This window comes from Perca flavescens, chromosome 1, assembly GCF_004354835.1.
Source record: "Perca flavescens isolate YP-PL-M2 chromosome 1, PFLA_1.0, whole genome shotgun sequence".
Lineage (NCBI taxonomy): Eukaryota > Metazoa > Chordata > Actinopteri > Perciformes > Percidae > Perca > Perca flavescens.
Window position 1 is genome coordinate 5,063,138 of NC_041331.1, and position 21,344 is coordinate 5,084,481.

The window sequence follows — 21,344 nt, forward strand, 5'->3', positions numbered from 1 at the left end:
TGCATTGTGAATAAGGACATATGTCAGAAATGTCCAACGGCATTAGCATTTTATTAAACAAATGCAAAATGCAATTATATGTCCAAACAAAGCCTAGCTCGGCATATGCGGTTTCATAATTCTCTAAACACTGATGAAGACCAGTTTTTACAGTAAGAGGCCAGCAAAACCACAGACTCCTTGTCCTGTCGAGCCAGCCAGGCCGCAGCCGGCCCTGATGGGCACAGGGCTGAAATGGACAGCCCTGACACGGAGACGTCCCATTTGGGCAAAACGCACAAAGGTGACTGGCAAGACCAAAACCAGCTGAACCAACTCTAAAGTCATCAGATCCAGTCCAGCATGTTGGAACAAAAAAAGAAGGCAAAAAATAAATAATCTGCCTTCTATACAGAGACTGTTGAAACTAGTAGATCTGTAATCTGTGATGGGCTGTTAGTTTTTTTTGTTGGCTTTTTTTTTTGCTTGGTTTTGGCTGCTACCATTCCCTGTCGTGTCACCCAAATGATTGTCCTCGGTCCTGCATTCTGTCTTGTTCACCCGGTTTTGTCTCTTATAGTTAAATTAAAAGGAAAAAGAAACTAGAGGAAAAACCGCAAAGAAAGACACACTTTGAGACAACAGACTAAGCATCCAAATGTGTGTGTGTGTGTGTGTGTGTGTGTGTGTGTGTGTGTGCGTGCGTGCGCGCTAGTCGCCTTGGCATCTCAGCCTTGACTGACAGATCCTTTGAGATTGTTACAAATCTGTTGACCTCTGACCTCCCCGCTGAGTTGTAAAAACCACACTCCATTTCCCTTAAGACTTTAACAGCCTGCACAAGTGGTGTGTGCGCGCGTGTGTGCGCGTGCATGTCTGTTTGCCTCTGTCAGTGTGTGCGTGCCGCTGTGTGTGTGTGTGTGTGTGTGTGTGTGTGTGTGTGCGCATGTGTGCGGTGTAACCCTGAGGTTAAAGAGCAATCTGCAGCCAATTAAGCGCTTCACTAGGAGGGCCCTGCTTCCATGAATGAGAGGAATGCACTACGAGCTTAAGAGAGAGGGACTTGACTCAATGCTTTGGAAGCAGTATATGTGTGTGCAAGTGTGTGTGTGTGTGTGTGTGTGTGTGTGTGTCTGTGTGTCACGGTTGAGACATTTACAGTGCAGGTTTGTGTGCTGGTAACAATTAAGTGTCAGGGAGCTAATGTAAGGGTTCAAAAGTTCACCAGTCACGGAGACTGGTGTTGCGGAGAGCCTGAAAGCAGCAGGCCTGCCCTAAAACGTACCACCTAGTGAGCCAATCACAGACTCCCAAACCTCTGAGGACCAACAGTTGTGGAGGGTAAAAGCGTACTGATACGCATCAATGTGTTTGTTTCCCCTAAATGCACTCTTTCACTACTAAATGTTGCTTTCTTTTCTTTTTTCTTTTTTTTATTTTCAATGGATCTTATTCTCTTGGGGAATATGTGTTACTATTTCTGGCGCTGCATTCTTCCTGGAATAACATACCTACATAAACTGAAGACATTTAAGAAGTCGTTAGTGTGAGAATTAAACGTTCAAACATTCACCTCGTGTCTTGGTCCTATTTGATAATTTTATTTACAAGTAGTGGGCTGACAAAATCAGGCGATTGTGTTGTAGCGTAAAACTTTCATCCGAGTTAAGTAACGTTTTATCTTAGATGGCCCCGAGACCACATGTTTGCCTCACGGCACGTGGCAATGTACCCTCTATTCGTAGACCCCTCTGTTTGGATGACAAGAAATAAAATGAAAACGAGAATCAGAGGATCATACAGAAAGTATATTAGCGTGTTCTCTTTATAAAGTGGCACACCGTACAATCAGGAGCAGGAAAGGGAGTGTAAGCCACAAGACCAAACTACTGCATGTCTTTGACTGAAGTAGCTAAATGGAATTCAGCCATCATCCACCGTATTACACCTGTGCTTTTCCTACTGTGACATGTCAGGATGGCACCGGCGGAAAAAAAGGATTATTGCACACCGTAGCATTCAAACCAAATGTTTATATATTTATATAGTGTTCCTAACTGTGTGTTTGCTTTTTTGACATTTCTCTTTGGTTATGATTTATGATTCAGTGTTTTCTTATGTGTCAGTTAGATTGAGAAAAGATAAACACGGCCATCTGTTAGACGGAAATCCCGTTCAGAGCAAGGGGGAAAAAAAAAAAGTATATGGAGCAAAGTGAGGAGAGGCAGCGTGAAAGCAAGAGGGGCAAGGAGAGGCAGGAAGGAGGGTAAGGTCGATGTCCGTACTGCTCTCCTCCCCCCCCCTCCCACCTGCTCCTCCTCCCAGCAGCCCCTGCCATCCATCAGTGAGTGAGCAGAGAGGATCGGGGCCCAGAGTAATGAGCCGTAAGCCCCCTTACACGTGTTGACGCGCCGCTAAATAAGATCCATTTACCTAGGCTACCGCCGCCGCGCCCCGCCGACGACTAGAGGAGAATGCGCCGCCCTCCCCGCCAACAACCCCCGCCCCCCCGACGCGCCTCAAACACACCTCTTGTCATGCACGGCCGTGCATTCTGGCTGTTCCTGTGTGTGAGCACACTTCCGTTCCTCTCTGGCTGATATAGTGTCTATCTGTAAATCTGCCTGTGTGTGTCTGGGTGAAAGAATATCTACGTTGTTTGTGCTGTGTGGTGTGCGTGCGCGCGTGTGTGTGTGTGTGTGTGTGCCTGTGGGTAGGGAGCACGGCGTGGTTATCCAGTTACTCAAGACAGACAGAAGCAATCGTTCTCCAGTTACAGAGATTTCTCCTAGACTTGAGGGCATCACTGTCAAGTGTCGAGGCCATAAGGGGGGTGTGTGTGTGTGTGTGTGTGTGTGTGTCATGGGAGGAGGACCATACATGCTACCTTCCCCGTTCTAGGTGAGCCACACTGAGGGTTAGTTATTACCTTCATGGATGATTTTACGGGTTTTTTTTTAAGGTGTGTTTAAGTTTTCAAGATGGTCCAAAAAAAGTTGCTCTTCAAGGATTACTACGGAAGAGGATTAGGGCCAATGTGAAACATGCATTTGAGTTGTGAGTTTCAAGTCAGAATTCTGAGAATTCTGACTTTAAAGTCAGATTGCTGAGAATTAATGACTTTAATCTAACAATTCTGACGTAACAAACTCAGACCTCAAACACATTGTTCACATGCGGCCCTAATCCCCTTCCGCAGGTTACAGCCAATAGAAACAGAAAGCCTATTCACAATGTGCGACGGGCTACACTGGTGAAAAGTGCGTGTCATACTCGGCCCCCCCATGTGAAAACCTGCCACTGTATGGGGAGCAAACACTGCCGATACAAAGCATCCTCACATAACAAAGGAGCTGAATGGTGAGAGACACAGAAACAGAACGGGATGGGAAGAAGGAAAGGGACAGAAAAAAAAGGTTTGCAAATGATAGTTAAAGGTGGGGGTGTGGGGGGGAGAGAAAAGTGAGGCAAAAGAGAAAGAGCCACAGGAAAAAAAGAAAAGAAAAAAAGAAAGCAGGCAGAAAAAAGGACAGATGAGTGAGCAAGGCTTTAGTAGCGCTGTTGGGGTGAAAGAGAATGCCACTAATAATGAGATGTCTATTTTACCCACCAGCTCTCTGTCCTCTCGCTGCTACGCCTGTTTTCCTCTGGCCCCCATTATCAGTGCACTTGAACCCGGGGATAACAATGAGTTCACAGAGATTGAGAAGTGCCTAGGCCTTAATTGTATGTATTTAGTCACGCAAACAGAGGCAATGGCCTGAGAACGCCTAGTTAGCCAATGACATCATTTAGCCACACAGCCACTTTAACTCAATGGGGCTGCTGTTGCGTACAGCTCTCTGTCACTTTGCCCCCCCCCTATCTCTGCCTACCATCGCTCCGTCTGTCTCTCGGCCTTTAAATATTCCCTAAAATCATACTTCAACCTCTATCTTTTTGTCTTTTTTTCCTCCTCTTTCACAAGGTCATTCCGTGTGTGACGTTTCTTTCGCACACTGTGTATTTTTTTTAGCAGAAGCTGGCGTTTAGTCAGCATTTGCACATTTGATATATATGAAAAAAAAACATCTATTCCTAATACCCAAGATAAAAAAATAAAAATAATAACATAAAAGTGTGTCTCTGCTCATCACAGTTTCCCAGAGTTCCCAGGGTGACACGTTCAAAGTGCAAGTTTTCTCTAGCAAACAGTATTTAATGTTTTAAATGTCCACTTATATATCAAACAGATAAAATCAGCAAATTTTCAGATTTCAGAATCTGGAAAGAGGGAGATTTTTTGCTTGATAAATAATCAATAATCCGAATATTTCTGGGATTATGAAGACTATTGACTTGTTTTTTTGTCGATCCCCTAAACAATTAATCAACTCATAGTTTCAGCACGATTTGAGTCAAAGAGCTGATTGTCTTTATGATTTCTTCTTATTTTGTTTTATTTGCTCTCTGCTCCGATGACTGACTGTGTGTGTGTGTGTGTGTGTGTGTGTGTGTGTGTGTGTGTGTGTGTGTGTGTGTGTGTCTGTCTGTTTGTTTGCATGCATACTTTTGTCGATCAATGGTGGTTGCTGGCAGTCACTAAGATGATGATGGCACCGAGATGTTAGTGTGCCTCACTTGCTCGGCACAAAGAAGGGTGTGTGTGTGTGTGTGTGTGTGTGTGTGTGTGTGTGTGTGTGTATAAAAAGGAGGGGTGCTTCTCAAGCAGGGGTGTCAGCACTTGAAAAATCAATCACCATCTGGGCTCATTTCATACAAAGGACAGAGGGAGGGGAGGATAACTCACAAACACACACAAACTGACACACGCACACACACATACACACACACACACTTCTTGCATCTTTCATTTCATGCAAAGACAACAGAGGGCAAAACTGTTCAGCAGCGAGGTGCCCCTCTTGTCTCCTGCCCTTTCCGTTTTAAGTGAGCACACACTCCTCGTCTGGATCCTGCTGCTATAAAAGCAGGTGCAATTTCCTCCTCTGCCCTGCACCTCCGCTGGCCATTTTCAAATCGGAGGTTGCAGCGGTTGCAGCGAGCGGCGAGTGTACAATTGAGAAAGGGAAAGGTGGAATACGGTGGGGTGTTTTCAGTGGAAAGTACCGGCCACGCTGGGGCCTATAAGCCATTAGCCCGGTGCTATGTGAACACACCGCATCAGCGCTGGTGAGCAAGGTCACCCAAAGCAAACATGGATAAGAGGAAAGAAAAGCAAAGATTCATCTGCTTGAGCTGGCACCTCAGGTCAATGGGTTTGCCTCCTATTCACCGCAGCACAGTCCTCATTTACAGATACGGCTTTAACACCGCTTTCAGAAACTGTTTTCAACTTGTGCATAAGGCACTTTCATGTGAGAAAAGTGAATGTTTTATGCAAACAAGATTTTTTTTTTTTTTTTTTTAAAGTATACACAAAAAGCATCAGGGGTTGAAAGCGTGTGTGTGCATGCGTATGTGTGTGACATGATTTTTGCTGCGGCGCTGCCTCCTTTCAGTTGCACAGTTGTGTGAGAAATACCAGTGGCAGAGGCTGCTGAGGCAGCGAAAGCATTTAATACTCAACAAACAGTTATCTAAGCCCATATCCAATAGCTAGACAGCACTGTAATGTGACCTACATACTAAGTGAATAGGAATATATATATATATATTTTTTTTTTTGTATGTAGGTTGGGGTGCGGTGGGGGTACAGGGCACAGGTTTGGGGGTTTAGGAGGGGGTTGTGAACACAACTCATTCAAATATCGGTAATGAAAATAGTCCTTTCTGCTCCCCTTTTGCCTCCTCCTTTGCTTCCACTCTCTTTCTCCTTGCAGAGCAATAAGAGAAAGTACAGTATACTGTAACAGGACATATTGTGCCCTCCTGGGCATTGAGCTCTGGCTCTCTTGTCCCCGTGACCCTCTAAAAAGAGGACTTTCTCTCTTTTTCTGAGAAATTAATTAAATGACAAGTGGAGAGAGCCATGTCTTTCCTTTTTTTTACTGGGACGCAAGAGGTCAAAGCAGCCGTCTCTGGGACGGGGCCACCAAAACTCTGTTTTCACAGACATAATAGTGTCTACCTACTCTTCCATATACATCCCTTAAATACTGTTAAAGGTAATCTAAATGAATGGTGTATGAGCACATGACCTTTTACAGAAACGTGACACATAAATGCCATCTTTTCTAATTTCATGTGTGTCATTTGTTTTGATCGCCATTATATACCTCACCGTTTAACATTATGACTGCATGGCTTGACTATTTTTGGTGCCAAACCTTGAGAAGGGCACTGTTTCAGCTACTTGCAGGGCACAGAATTTAAAAGCCCATTATGCATAATTTGAGGCAGAAATGGACAGATTCACTTTCGGAAAAAAAATTTGATAGGTTTGGATCCCAGTCTCAGCCTAAAAATTGATGAATGAAGAAATGCACCCATGCACGCACACACACGCACACACACATAAACACACACATCCAATCTGCCTGGCCACATCAACAGAGCAGGTGTCCTTAGTAATGCACCATTGCGCACTTGGATCTCTGCATCTCAGAAGAGAGGGAAATGAGGGAGGAGGGAGAGGCAGAGAAAGAAATAAAGGACAGTTAGAGGAAAAGAGAGGGAACAAGTGTCAGTGGGGGTATGTGAAGGTGTATGTTAGCTAGCTGCTTGGATGTGGAGGTATCCAGAGGAACTAGAGGTAACCTAGACCACGTGCAGCCTGCCTTCAACACGACGTACCAGTGAAAACTTGTTTGAATGCACCTCATCGCGCTGGTTGTTTTAGGGACGATCAGAAAGATCAGAAGATCGAGATGATGTTTATTTTCGGTAATCCATATAAGAAATATTTATCAGAAAAACTAAGCAGAGAGCAAAAAAAAAAAAAAAAAAAAACATACTTAGTGAAGACCATGCCTTTGCCCCCCCCTGCTGAGTCTCAGCAACATGGTACATAAATAACCATTATGAATCATGCTGTTTGGTCTCACCCTGCCGTTTCTCAAACAAGATCTAGTTTCCATTTAGCCACAATGGTGATGAGCAAGCCTCCTCAAGCCTCCTGCGATCGATTTGAAGAAAAGAAGAAGAAGAAGAAAAAAAAATGCAACCAAATAAAACAAGTTATGTGTTTATCTAGTGCTTTCATTGCCAGACCCAGGACCTTTTTTCCGGTTTAGTATCCCGTTTTCAGCCTCTGTGTGTTTACATTTCGACTCGTCTGCCTAATAGGCTTGCATCCAGGCTAAAGCTACATGAGGCCAGAGGGCGGACCCACAACAAAACAGCCGCGCAGCTCAGATGAAAAGACAAACTGCTGCACCCTCGGTTTGCACAACAGAAGAAGTCGGAGAGGTTACCAATTTACTATCACAAAGAATAAGACGCAAAATAACTTTCATTGTGGTTCAAATGGGATAAAACGGGAGTTTGGAGAAATCTAAAATGCCCAATTAAGAACGCTCAATCGTACCATTAGCGGTGTCGCGGATCCACGTCTGTGTAGAAGCTTGTCGCCTTTCCTCTCTGGCGTCAGTTTCCAAAACAATGTCGTGGGTGGTTCAGTCGCAGACTCTTCTTTGGCCTAAAGAGATTATCCTACACAAACTTTATCCCGTGGCAAATCTATCCTTAGACCAGGCATTTTTAAAACCTTGTAGCAGAAATCAAGCCCCTATTCAGGGAATCCCCTTTGTAGAACTTAAATACATCCCAATGTGTCGATCGACAAAGGCCTCTACCCTTCCTCCTCGCTCTCGGTGAAACACTAAGTTTAGGATTGTTCGCCGTGCCTGTGGGTGGCTTTTTTTTTTTCTTCATTCTTCCTTTATTTTGCTCTCTCTTTTGGAGCATTAGGGCAACCAGCCATTGAACCACAACGGCTACTATAAAAATTCATCAGGATTAAAATGACCTCACACGCAAAATTAAAGTTTCCCCGATGTACACAATAAGGGCCTGTATCTTTTTTAAGACATTCTCAGCTTCCTTGGGAACAGGATTGTTTCTCGACAAAGTGGTCTCTACTCAACAATGAGCACCTTTCAGACACACACAGGGACTGCCTTTAGAGCCGCGCGGAGAGACGGATTTCACATATCAATCAAAAGAGGGAGGGGGAGGGAGAAAAAGGGCCCTCGTCTGGCGAGAGTGGTCCTTCAGGAACCATGAACAGATTCAAATGGAGTATATGCTTTTCTCTCTTACCGCCACTATTCATAATAACAGAGGACACAGGAGTAGTGGAGAGGGAGGGGAGTCCTCTTAACACGTTTCTTTTTTTCCCTTTTCTCGTTTTTTTTTTTTTTTTCCAGACTTGTCTTCCCTTATATGGGGATTGAAGCATGGTCCCTCAGCCTGGCCCTGAAATAATAAGACTGTAGTGGATGCCTAGATTGTACAACATTGAAAAAAAGTTGCTTTGTGAAGAGGCCACTGTATCCAGTCTGTGTGCAAGCTTTCATGTTCTTGAGTTTGTTCATGCAAGGCCTTTTGTGTGTGCGTGTGTGTGTGTGTGTGTGTGGTGGTGGGGGGGTCATTCCATTACACCTGCGCGATGGCATAATGAGCCCATGAGTGTGTGCACTGGGCCACAGCCACCCACTGCGCCAGCCATGCACACCACCGCCGCTAATCATGTTGGAAATGAATAAGGTGTCAGAGTAGGTAATTCACAGCTGTATTTAAAGCACCTCAGCCCAGATATAAGGTACATAAAACAAATTAAATATAGTATTCCATTATGGATTTTCTTTTCGTTTTTGACAGCTGTATTAATGGCCACAACGCAAAGGTCTTCTTATTAGGCCACTGGCTACATGTTTTCACCTTCTTCACTTTTTTTAAGCCAGGGCATCTCCGACTCGTAGCTCATAGATCATAAGAATAGAGAGAGAGAAGAGTGGGAGAGAATTGGCTGAAAGCTACGGAGTCAGTTTAGTGTTCAAGTTACACCAGAACTGTGAAACTAAAGTTATTTTCACAACACGGAAAACTGATCACATATTTAAAAATAAATAAAAACCTGGCTACTCTTCATTGCTGATTCAGACACTACACATGTATTACACAGAGTAGAAATAAAGGCAAATGGGTTTAGTATTTAAGTTGCATCTTTGTGAGAATTATGAGACAAACCGGAACAATCTGAGAGCTAGTCCATTCCTCCCAATAATACCGTACAAAAGTGGTGTGTTTTTACCGTAAAGCCAGTTCGATGAGGCTTTCTGTATTTTTTTTTTTGTAACAGCTACGCCATCTATAACCTGACTGCGCCAGATGGATTGCTTCGCATTTGCTCGGCATATCCATCTGGCAACTTTCCGTTGGAGAACTTTTGTGAAAGGGCGAAAATCCTGGTTAGCTGATTGGATAAACCATCAGTCTATCACCACCTATGTTGGTGATAGACGGGCCAAATCAACCAATCAAATCAAACTCTTGCTGAAACCAGTCGAGAGAAGAGCAAAAACATCTTCTCCGAGAAAAGCCTCCAGTGCCGTTTTTTTGCTCTTCTTTCAATCAAGGAATACTTTCTAATTCAGATAAAACTTGTGCGATAGCTACGCTCATCTCATCCGTGGAAGCTGCCATGTTGTTTAGACTGAACAGTCGTTTCTCGTTGCGTCACACCTAAACCCGCCTCAGAACCAACGCTGATTGGTCGGTCGTTTGACGAACGGCTCCAAATTTTTCTCTATCTCAAGACGCCAGGCTGATCTGCGAGTGGAAAACTGGAGCTCGCCAGATCAGGACGGTCTCACGAGGCTAACGCATCTATGGAAAAACTAAATTCTACCAAACTATAATTTCAAACCTAGAAGTAAGAACATTTTATTTTTTACGAAAATGTACGCCATTTTCTGTTTGACAGATGGTCTTGAGTATTAGCAGGCATCTACAGACTGAGACATAAGAGAGGGGAAATCTGGGAGATTACCACGTTTGTTCACTGCCTTGTGAATTACATCATTTCACCCTGCTTAGACCTCAGTCTGACATTAAAGTGGATCTCAGTGTAACTTGGGGGGGTGGTGGTGTGTATTAGTATTCACTGCATGTATGTGTGGCACATGTGTGCTATTTTTAAATAGGGATGCTGTGAAAGTGTGGAATTGGGGACAAGGCAGCCTTGCACCGGGCCGTGACACAGACTTATGTTAAACCTAATTAGATCATGATAATAGCTTTAGGGCCCCAGTGATCAATGCTAGAGGTCTGTGGAGATGAACTTTCCTTAAGTTTCATGCCGCATGCTGGTTGTACTCAATTATTTTCCAAACACACACACACACACACACACACCAGAGTGGTTTGCAGACACTGTGTTATACGATAGCATTATTTTATATACGTGTCTGCATATCATCTGTCTGTTTCAATGGCTTGCCTTTCTACTGTTGTAGTGAATGTGTACAATATGGTTGGATCGATATACGTATGTGGTCAGTGTTGGACTAATTCAAATGTGAAATAGCGTGCATCAGTGCTACATCCCCCACTGATATGATGGACATAATTCAGAATTCCTTGGGTACCGCTTTACAAAAAGGCTACCATTTTTAAGAATGGATTATAGTTAGTCTTAGTTCATTAATGGGGGCTACCTTTTGGCAGTTGTAGATAGTTAGTAAATCATTCATAAATGGTGATGTGTTTCACAAGATGTTTTACACTTGACTTTTTTGCAGTTATAATTATAAGTTTGTAATTCAAAAATAAATGAAAATTGTAGAAAATGAGATGCCAGGAAAATATCAAGATGAATGCACTCAGTGAACCAATATCAAGGATGCTGGCTGATGGAGAAGACCAGAGTAAAATCTCTGAATCTTAGCAGTACAGATACAGGTGGGCGCCCTTTCTGAGCGAATGAGTTATAACATCTTATTAATGATTCATAAAGGGTTCACAACCCAATTAATAAACTAACTACAAACCATTCTTAACCCTTGTATTGTCTTCCCGTCGACCATGCACTTGTTTTTCCCCCTTCGGTTTGGTTTGCCAGTTTATAAAGGATAAAGTAGCCTATATACGATCACCCAAATCTGTGTTACATACTTTTAGCCAATTTCATAACTTATTACCACTAGTTTTACACTTCTTCATGGAATCAATGGTGAATAAACCTCATTTAGATGATATTATTCCGAATTTATGAGTAAAATAAGCAGAAATTAGGAATTATCTTGACTAATAGTTAAGGTCAGAGAAACATATGTTTCTAGTTGATCACAGATTTTCACCCGGGTAGACCATAGAAGCAGTGATCATCAATTAGCATATGGAACAATCCATGCTATTTTTGGGAAATTTTGTTGAAAAGAAAGCCATATTTCTGATATAGGAACTTTGAAAACATGGACAACATGAGTGTTAAATCCTTAATAAGGTATGGCCTTATTGTAAAGTGGTGGTACCGTTCCTTGATATTGGAAAAGCCCATTTGACATCACCTGAGTCCTACAAGCCTCTCCCATAATGCAATTCACCCACAGTGTCTCCTCATCCCATTTCTGATTGTGCACTGCTTTCCGTCAACAACCTTATGGTGGAGTCTAGTTTACAGCCTACAGACTCCTCGGATCACTCTCACTGAAGACAAAGAGGATTCCGTATGCTTCCATTACTGTCTAATGTAATTTGTGTAATGTAATATTTCAACACATCTGCGTCTGCTGACATGCTAGCTTGCTAGCCTGTGATTAGTCTTGATACCGGATGCTTTGGGAATCCCTGCACGTATCAGTCGGTTGTGGTTGAGCCAGTTCAGTTGTTGACTCTGTGAGCCTCCTTCCTTTGCCTATTCTGCCCTACAAAGGCAAAACGCCGTAACATAATGTTTGGGCAAAAATGAGTTAATGTCACTTTTGGGGTATTTGAGACCTCCTTTATCATGTGAATAAATATCGTGAGTCAATTTGATTGTTTTAACGAGAAAATAAAAGAGTATGACAACCGTAACATCCAAAACCATACGAGAAACCACAGCAGAACGCCGTAACAGCTCTTTGCCTTTGTTCCGGCACGCGGAAGTTGAGTTAAGGTGTTCTGACTTTGTTTAGCCAGCCATCAAGAGAGATGTTACTGTGCCGCCGTGATGTTACTGTACTCTGGCCTCGTCGTACTGTCAAAGTTTGCCGCTTTTAATTGTCACCAAACTACGTAAAATACACACGATATATCTTTCAAATAAAGTGGCGATGATTCAGATCTGTCAGTGTCCGTGACAGCCCGGAGCTAGCTAACTTTATAGCTGACGGTGATGCTGACACACCTCCTCACTTTGCGGAGCCTCATATCAGACACCAAAAACGAATCATTAAATACACCGCTGGCATCCTACCTTTCCATGCAATCCGATATAATCCATGGAAGACATAATCCATAGCAAAGCACGTCATCTGCTGTATCCACAACAATCCATACGTGTTTGAGCCATATTTCCTTCTTGCAGGTGTTCATGTCAAATCTTACACAAATCCATAAAAGCACTAAGCTAGTTATTGCTAACGTCCGTACAAAGTATGCTAACCTAAATGTCATCTCAGAATTAAAAAGTAGTAATCCAAGTCAAGTTTGTTGACTGTGCATCTTGAGCAGTTTTGGTAGCCTTTAACCCTTAACCAGGGGCTGTTCTAGGCTCAGACCTTTAGGGGGGCTCAGCCCCTAATGAGAATATGACACAGATACAGTGCCTTGCAAAAGTGTTAAACATTATATATTTATTGTTAAAAAAATAAATATACCTATGTATTAAATTATAATTAAATTATCTTTATTGAGAAAATATTTCTTGTATTTATTCATACTGTATACTGTACTGCAAAGTAACTTATCTGTCATACTGTTCAACTGTGTTAGTGTTGCCACACTATCCTGATCAAATAGCACTAAATAGGAACAACCAAATGTCTTCTATATAATTTAAAACAAATCCCATGATGACTAGACCTTGGTTAGGTGTTCTTATAATTGATGTAAGTATGGTGAACAGCAAGCAAATATTGATTATATGTCAGTTACTGCCTTTTGCCTTTGCATGACTCCTTGTTTTTGGCAAGTGATACAAAGGGAGATTACAGTAACTGCCAAACAAGGGTCAAAGGTCAATTTTGAACTCAAGATTTTTTGCATACAAACATTTCTTCATTATAACAACTAGTTGTCAAATTTTGTGAGTTCTACCTATAATACTTTTGTCTGGACAAAACAGAAACTTTAAAGTCATTTTTCTCAGTTTCACACTCTAGCGAGTTAAGGTCTTTTGCCTTTGCAGGGCAGTATACTTCTCCCTACCTCAACTCAGCAAGCGCTGCAGAGGACACATTCAGGAGACAAAAGTGTTAAAAATTAAAGATGCTGGCTGACCAATCTATAGTAGCTCACTTGTATTATATTTTGTACACTGTAATTACCTTTGGCCAAGCCCCGGTTTTGGAACCAACTAGCGTGGTCTTTCGAAAAACTCACCCACCCATTTAATTCCACTTATGTCAACTGTCAACAGGCTGTATGGTGCGCACTCACCGAAGCCCTGTATGTTTGTGTCTGGTCAAGACATACAAGAGACATTGTCTTTGAATGCACAAAATAGTACTTCACCCTTGGGTCAAGTCTGGGTTATTTTAGGATGCTTAATAAACTAAATAATTGATAATGTTCACTATTAAAATAGTCCATTTTAAGTCCACTTGTACTATTAGGTGGTTTTGGGTATCTAATCAGGTTGTCTCCTGGCAAAATAATAATGCACAATGTGTGTGTGTGTGTGTGTGTGTGTGTGTGTGTGTGTGTGTGTGTGTGTGTGTGTGTGTGTGTGTGTGTGTGTGTGTGTGTGTGTGTGTGTGTGTGTGTGTGCGTGTGTGTGTGCGTGTGTGTGTATAGAGAGGGGTGTTTTGTTTTGTTGCAATTGCTGTCTTACTCAGGCCTCATTTCCCTACTACTATTTGCCAGAGGTCAGCTTGATTCATAATCTATTAGTGCTGGGTCAGTTTGCCTTTTCAGGGGCAGTACCCGGCCCGTTCCAGTTTGACATGCTAGCCTGCCCGCTGCCAAGCACTGCCATGACAAGTGGTATTCAAAAAAGACATCCGTAGTTGTTTGAATTTGATTGATAGAGGTTTTTTTTTATATTTTTTTAATTATAGAAATAGTGATTTATGTGCCGTAGTTGTGGTCAGGGAGGATCTCGTCATATTGGAAGTGGACACCACGGACTGAATAATTTACTAAATGCCCAATCTCAGCCACATGTTTATCCGTCCATCGATAAAACGAGCTGTCTAGACAAAGGTCTACGGAGTGTACGATACTGTATAATGACCCGCTGAAACCTTCTAAGGAATCGAGGTTTAACATCATTTAAGACACCATCTCTCATGAAAGAAGAAGGCATCCGTCTGCTCGGTGTTGAGGTGTTAAGCTTTCCGTGGCGACATCTATCTCTCGCCACCACCTTGAGGGCATCTTTTAAGCAGAAGAATCTAGCCATTATGTGGCATTAACCTCATTAGAAAACACTCTTTAGCTGCTCTAAGATAAAATTGATTTACAGCTGCCATTTCCACCACTGCTCTCGATCAATGGTTAAACTATCCCTTTTATGGCCCTGTGCACACTCTCTGCTCTTTTCTCCAGTTTTCTTTAACTGCTCTTTAATTTCATTGCACCCCCCCCACACCCCCCCCACCCCCACCCCCCCTTCACTCTTGTCCTTGTGCCAGGTATGTAGTCACAGAGTAGAAGAGGGCTTTTCTCTATTCCTCCATGGTCAAATATGGGAATGACTAAAATCTTTTGTGGATCAACCCAATAGGATGACCGGCAGATTCCACCAAGTTGCTGTCTTAGTCTTTCCTACATGTTGGGGTTTTACCACAGTCAGCTACATTTGCGTGGGTGGTCTTAATTGAGGAAATATCTTAACACAATGTTGTCGTAGTGTTTTTCTTTCCACTCTTACCAAGGTTGCTGTAGTTATTCACGATTTAGGAATGTGATTAGCCTAAGCAGCTGCAGATGTATGACCATGTTCAAAGAACAGATTTGAGGGGGGTTAAGGTTATTACGGCCCGGATATTGTAGAAATACGGGGGTTTATTGGTGTTAACTTGTGATTGTCATTAAGGAAAAGTGAAGCTTAAAAAGTGTCTGGGCCAACCACTTCTCACCCCGAACTCGTAAAATACGGACGTTTGGACAGTGGCTGTCAGCGTCTGAAGCGGCGCAAAAAGCACCCTTCGGCGTCTTTGTAGAACACACCGGGGAGAGCAGCAGCTACACACGGTTTGAAGATGACGTAGCACTAAGACTACGACGACTACGGTAGCGAGTAGTATGAAAGGCCGAAAATCCGCATAGGGAGGTTGGTTGGGGTGGTGGATGGGTCAAACAACACAGGACTTTCACCCAGGAGACCGGGGATCTTGTCCCGCGTGTTACGTTTCCTAAACCCAACCGTCCCGTTCTTCTTTTCCTAAACCCAACTGTCCCGTTCTTCTTTTTCTAAACCCAACTGTTTTCTAAACCCAACTGTCCTTTTCCTAAACCGTCCCGTTCTTCTTTTCCTAAACCCAACCATCCCTTTCTTCTTTTTCTAAACCCAACTGTCCGTTCTTCTTTTCCTAAACCTAACTGTCCATTCTTCTTTTCCTAAACTCAACCGTCCGTTCTTCTTTTTTAAACCCAACTTCTTGTTTTCCTAAACCCAACCATCCCGTTTTCTTTTCCTAAACTCAACCGTCCCGTTCTTTTTCTAAACCCAACTGTCCGTTCTTCTTTTCCTAAACCTAACTGTCCATTCTTCTTTTCCTAAACTCAACCGTCCGTTCTTCTTTTTCTAAACCCAACTGTCCGTTCTTGTTTTCCTAAAAACTTCTTTTTCTAAACCCAACTGTCCGTTCTTCTTTTCCTAAACTCAACCGTCCCGTTCTTCTTTTCCTAAACTCAACCGTCCCGTTCTTTTCCTAAACTCAACCGTCCCGTTCTTCTTTTCCTAAACCCAACCGTCCTGTTCTTCTTTTCCTAAACTCAACCGTTCGTTCTTCCCGTGTGTCATGGAAACGTAAGCCCACCCACGACCTTTTCCTTAACCTAACTGCGTCAAAAGTGACGCCAATAGACCAGACCAAGCATATTTAGATAAAGTGCGTTAAGATATGACGCTAAAGGAGACTTTTATGGTCAATAACGTTAAAAGCACCTGACCAAGAGTCTGTATTTTTTACGTGATGGGAGTGAGAATCTGTTGTCTGGGCAGGTGTTATAGGAATGCAACAATTCCTGAAGGCCTATCTCCATTGTTCTGCCATAGATCAACACTGTATTCTAGTCCATTCATTCCGAACCAGCTGATGGAAACGCGCCGAATTAGCATTCCTTTTTCACGACATTTTTAAAAGTTTGCTTAAAGGTCCAATGTGTGGGAATTTCTCTATCTAGCGTTGAGATCATATATTGCAATCAACTCTCTCGCAACACGCAGCTCAAAGTACGTATTACAGCTACGGTAGCCTTCACGCTTCAAAAAGCCGTTCTCTTGCTCTTTTCAATATCCTTTTTTTCCTGTTCCTGAAATTCGGATTTTGAATACGTGTGGTCCTCCATGTTTCTTTCTTCAAACTAAACATGAGTTTATCATGTGACAGCAAAAACGCGAAAGGCGGAGCAGTATGTCCTGTATGTCCCTTACCGGCTAACGTATTTCAAGATGGCGCATGAATATAGAGCATCTACCCTAGTTCACGCGAATGCAAATGTAAAATTTCAAGCCAAAAGGAATACTTGGAATTGATGGTGGTGGTAAATATTCATGAAAAAGGAAGTTTGTGAACGGGCAACACCGATTTTGATAATGAACAACCAAAAAAACGTTACGCACTGGACCTTTAAATTCGCTTGACAGCTAAACACAGCTAAAGACCCCATGAGACCCTGGAGCATCATCGCTCAGCGCTCCATACTTCTCATCAATCATGTATGCTGCATGAGTTTAAATTTTTTTGAATCGTGACAGTAGGCTAGTATGATGTCATAAAATGAGAAAATGGGAATTTAGCAGCTAACGTATGATCCACAGTCCACATCTGAGCTCTATTTGCTCAGGAATATTGAGAGACGCAGTTGAAAGTTCTAGAAAAAGCCAGAAAGCAAAAAGTGATATTTTTTTTTGGCACAGAAGTGTCAAAAGTTGAAAGTGATTGGCCAGTGTGGCTAATTAAGGGAATGTGACATAGGAGATTTGAAACTATGGATGCATAGAATGCGTCAAAGCACGGTTTTTAGCAAGCAGCGGCTCCTCTGCCTGTTTCCACATGAAGTTGACAGGTGAGACTGTGTACAGCTAAACCGAGCAGAAAACCCACAATCTATGTTGGTGTGGCCAAATGTCAGAATGCGCCCGCCCACCTCTGACAGCTCAGGTTTATGTGGACGTTTAAGCAAAACACTAAACGCTGTATTTCTTTGACAAATCAATACGACCACCATTTCAGCTCTCCTTCCTTCCCTCCCTCCCTCCTTTCTCGCGCTCGCTCCTTTCTCATCTCCCTCTGTCTGGGAGAATTGATCCGCATGGATGGAAAGATATCAACCGACGGATAGAGTGATACGCCCCGCTCCCTCCTTCCTGCCCTCCTTTCACCGCACTTTTGACACATAAATAAAATATGTGGCCTTTTTTTTGTTTCGATTCGCCACGCCGTTAGTTCTGAGAAAGGAATATGGTGCACGGGGCTCACATGGAGCTGTTGGTAGACAAGAGGGAGCTGAGAGTCGGCTGGTTGCCATCACTCACTGTTCACAGGCGCCCTACAAAATCCCCTGAACTTTCCGACACATGCATTTGTTAGAGTGACACAGTCAGATTCTAAAGAATGGCATTAGAAAATAATGTGAGTGCTAAATTATTCAGGCTTTTTTTTTTTTTTTTTTTTTGCCATAATGCCATACTTTACAACCACACACTGCTGCACACACATACACACACACGTGTGTATATATATATATATATATATATATATATATATATATATATATATATATATATATGTCCTCCCACTCACATCTAAATTATGGCAGATCCATTTAGTGTCAGTGTCCAAATTTGGCAAAGGAAAGGATGAGAGAAGGTGCTGCGAGGGGAGAAGAGTTCACTTACTCTGTCATGCTACTGCATTAAGATGCCAAACCAGCAACCGCAGTCAATCCCCACTTTAATATCAACTGAAATAAATCACGACCACGGCTATACACGTATTAGGCCCTGCTATTAACAGATGAATGCTACATGTTCATCCACACCTTGGCTAGATATTCCTGATATGACGGCAAAGGCATTTTCCACAGCTGGACAAGAAATAGATGCAAGGTGAACTAACCTCGCGTCCTCGGCGCATGCCAGAGCATCAGGCCCGGGTCACACGGGCCTGCAGGGTTTCCACTCCGGTCCCTCAGACAGACAAAAGGCTCGGCACTTCTCCTCACACTTGCCTAGGCTTCACTTGCACTTTTTTGCGCTTCCCTACGCTGCATCTGACGCCCTCCAATGAGGGTCTAGTCACACATATGCATACCTACTGTATATTACATAACTTAGGCCTTGCTCGCTACCCAGCTCATGGTCTGGACACCGGAAAGAGGAACGACCAAAGACAGACAGCCAGCTCGGCCTTAAAGACAGTCAGACAGAGTAACCCTACTTAAAGGGATAACTGATGGGATTAAATAGGAATTATCTGTTGATATGCCCATGCAGGTCCTCTGCATATCTATATACAATGCATGTCCCAGCCAGCTGCTGTGTGTGCCCATGAATGTGTGTGTGTGCGTGCGTGTGTCATTATCATGATCATCCTCATCATCATAGTGATCGTCATCATCTCCCCCCAACGCACAGATTGCATCCTAGTGTGGATAACTCTAACCTGTTGCAGACACTTCTCCTCCTAGCCCCGTCTTTAGCTCTCTTTTACTCCCTCATTCTTCCCTTCTACTGCACTTTTTCACCCATTCACGCAGGACCATTGACTTCAGGACAGCTGAAAGTCTACACAACCTCCGCCGCAGGCTAAAAACGCATCTCTTCCGACTGCACCTTAGCTAAGTAGATGATGCTATAAAATAGAAATTAAAAAGAATTGCACTTATATGTCACACTTATATGTGGCTCTTTGTAGTTTGGCTTTTTTGAAGGTACTGTACTTGTACTCAATTATTGCTGTTAGGAGTTTTTGTACCTTTTTGGTTGAATGCACTCATTGGAAGTCGTTTTGGATAAAAGCATCATTTGTTAAAGGTCCCATGGCATGAAAATGTCACTTTATGAGGTTTTTTAACATTAATATGCATCCCCCCAGCCTGCCTATGGTCCCCCAGTGGCTAGAAATGGCGATAGGTGTAAACCGAGCCCTGGGTATCCTGCTCTGCCTTTGAGAAAATGAAAGCTCAGATGAGCTGATCTATAATCTTGCTCCTTATGAGGTCATAAGGGGAAAGGTTACCTCCCCTTTCTCTGCTTTGCCCACACAGAGAATTTGGTCTGCCCATGAGAAAGAGAGACATCATGGTTTTCAAACGAGCAAAGTGGCAGTTGGTCAAGGCTACACCCCGCCCTCCACCTTACCCCCCCCACCCCCTCCTCCTCAATAGCTACAGACACAGAAATGACACATCCTAAGGAAAGCTCGTTGTGGGACTGGCTCTAGTGGCTATAATTCTGCACCAAGGCTGAATTACAGGAAAGACTTCAGACACAGTATTAGGGGACCACTAAGGTCTATATAAAAGAGACTTCAGATACAGTATTAGGGGACCACTAAGGTCTATATAAAAGAGACTTCAGATACAGTATTAGGGGACCACTAAGGTCTATATAAAAGAGACTTCAGATACAGTATTAGGGGACCACAGTATTAGGGGACCACTAAGGGGACCACTAAGGTCTATATAAAAGAGACTTCAGATACAGTATTAGGGGACCACTAAGGTCTATATAAAAGAGACTTCAGATACAGTATTAGGGGACCACTAAGGTCTATATAAAAGAGACTTCAGATACAGTATTAGGGGACCACTAAGGTCTATATAAAAGAGACTTCAGATACAGTATTAGGGGACCACTAAGGTCTATATACTTCAGATACAAAGGGGACCACTAAGGCCTATATAAAAGAGACTTCAGATACAGTATTAGGGGACCACTAAGGTCTATATAAAATAGACTTCAGATACAGTATTAGGGGACCACTAAGGTCTATATAAAAGAGACTTCAGATACATATAGGGGAAAAGGTCTATATAAAATAGACTTCAGATACTAAGGTATATAAAAGAGGGGATACAGTAAGGGGACCACCTATACATAAGCATCCAAAGAGCAGCATGTCATGGGATCTTTAAATCAAATGTAATGTAATTTAATGTCTAGTGGTGTAACAATACATCAACCTGGATCAATGTATTGAATCAATAATCAACGATCCTGTATTATCGATGCAAAGTGAAATTATCGATTATATTGTCTGTAAGATTCCGCATTATTTTAGATTCCCAATTTATATTTATTCTTTTTATTAAAAAGAATAGAATATAATTTGTTTTTAATTTAAATGTCTGGAAGAGCTCAGTAATGGCATTGTCAAATCATATATTAGTTGCTTTTTTTGAGTCGCTATAAATGTAACTGTGTTAAATGGGCTTATGATAGTGTCTCATATCAATTACAAGCCCCTGAATTGAATCAAATTGAAATTGTTCCCTGACAGACTTTAAGATATCAGCAAATACTGTATGCTTGTCCAAAGAATCAATATAATATCATATCGTGATAAAACTTGTGATTTACACCCCTAGTAATGACTACTGTCACTAATTAATACCTGGAAACCCAAATGAGTGCACAGCTATTACTCCCTCTACATTGCCCTACAACCAAAGTCTCCATTCCCCTACTCCCACCCTCCCATTCCCCTCTCTCCCCGAAAGCCCTTAGTCACCTCAGGCGGTGGATGGGGGAAGTTCCTTGGACAGCGTGACAGCGTACTCAGCCCCGTTAAGCCAGCCTCAGCTCCAGCTCCGCTTCTGGTCGCCACTGATCAGGGAGCCCTGGGAGGGAGGGAGAGAGAGAGAGAGAGAGAGAGAGAGAGAAGATAAGGAAAATGCTGAGTTCACCGCCACCACTGCTCCCCTTCCTTCCCTCCCTCCCTCCCTCCCTCCCTCTCTTTGCTCCGAGCATCCCCTCCTCGGGAAGGGGGTTTCCCCCCCTGGAAAGAGGAGGGGAAGGTGAATCGACTGGTGCACTGCTGACTGAGCGGCAATAACCTCCAGCTCTCTGCTCATTCTCCAACTAGTCTTCATCCTGATCTTTT

At 42.9% G+C, this 21,344-nt stretch overlaps 1 protein-coding gene across 4 annotated transcripts in view; it reads right to left on the minus strand.

The window, feature by feature from the left end:
• The window catches only part of znf536 (zinc finger protein 536), a 336,960-nt gene that overhangs the window by 171,825 nt on the left and 143,791 nt on the right, over positions 1–21,344 (minus strand). For all 4 annotated transcript variants that reach the window (XM_028578215.1, XM_028578234.1, XM_028578208.1 and 1 more), the window contains one exon: positions 20,973–21,081. The gene's annotated coding sequence lies outside the window, so the exon portion shown is untranslated. The remainder of the gene's footprint in view (positions 1–20,972; positions 21,082–21,344) is intronic.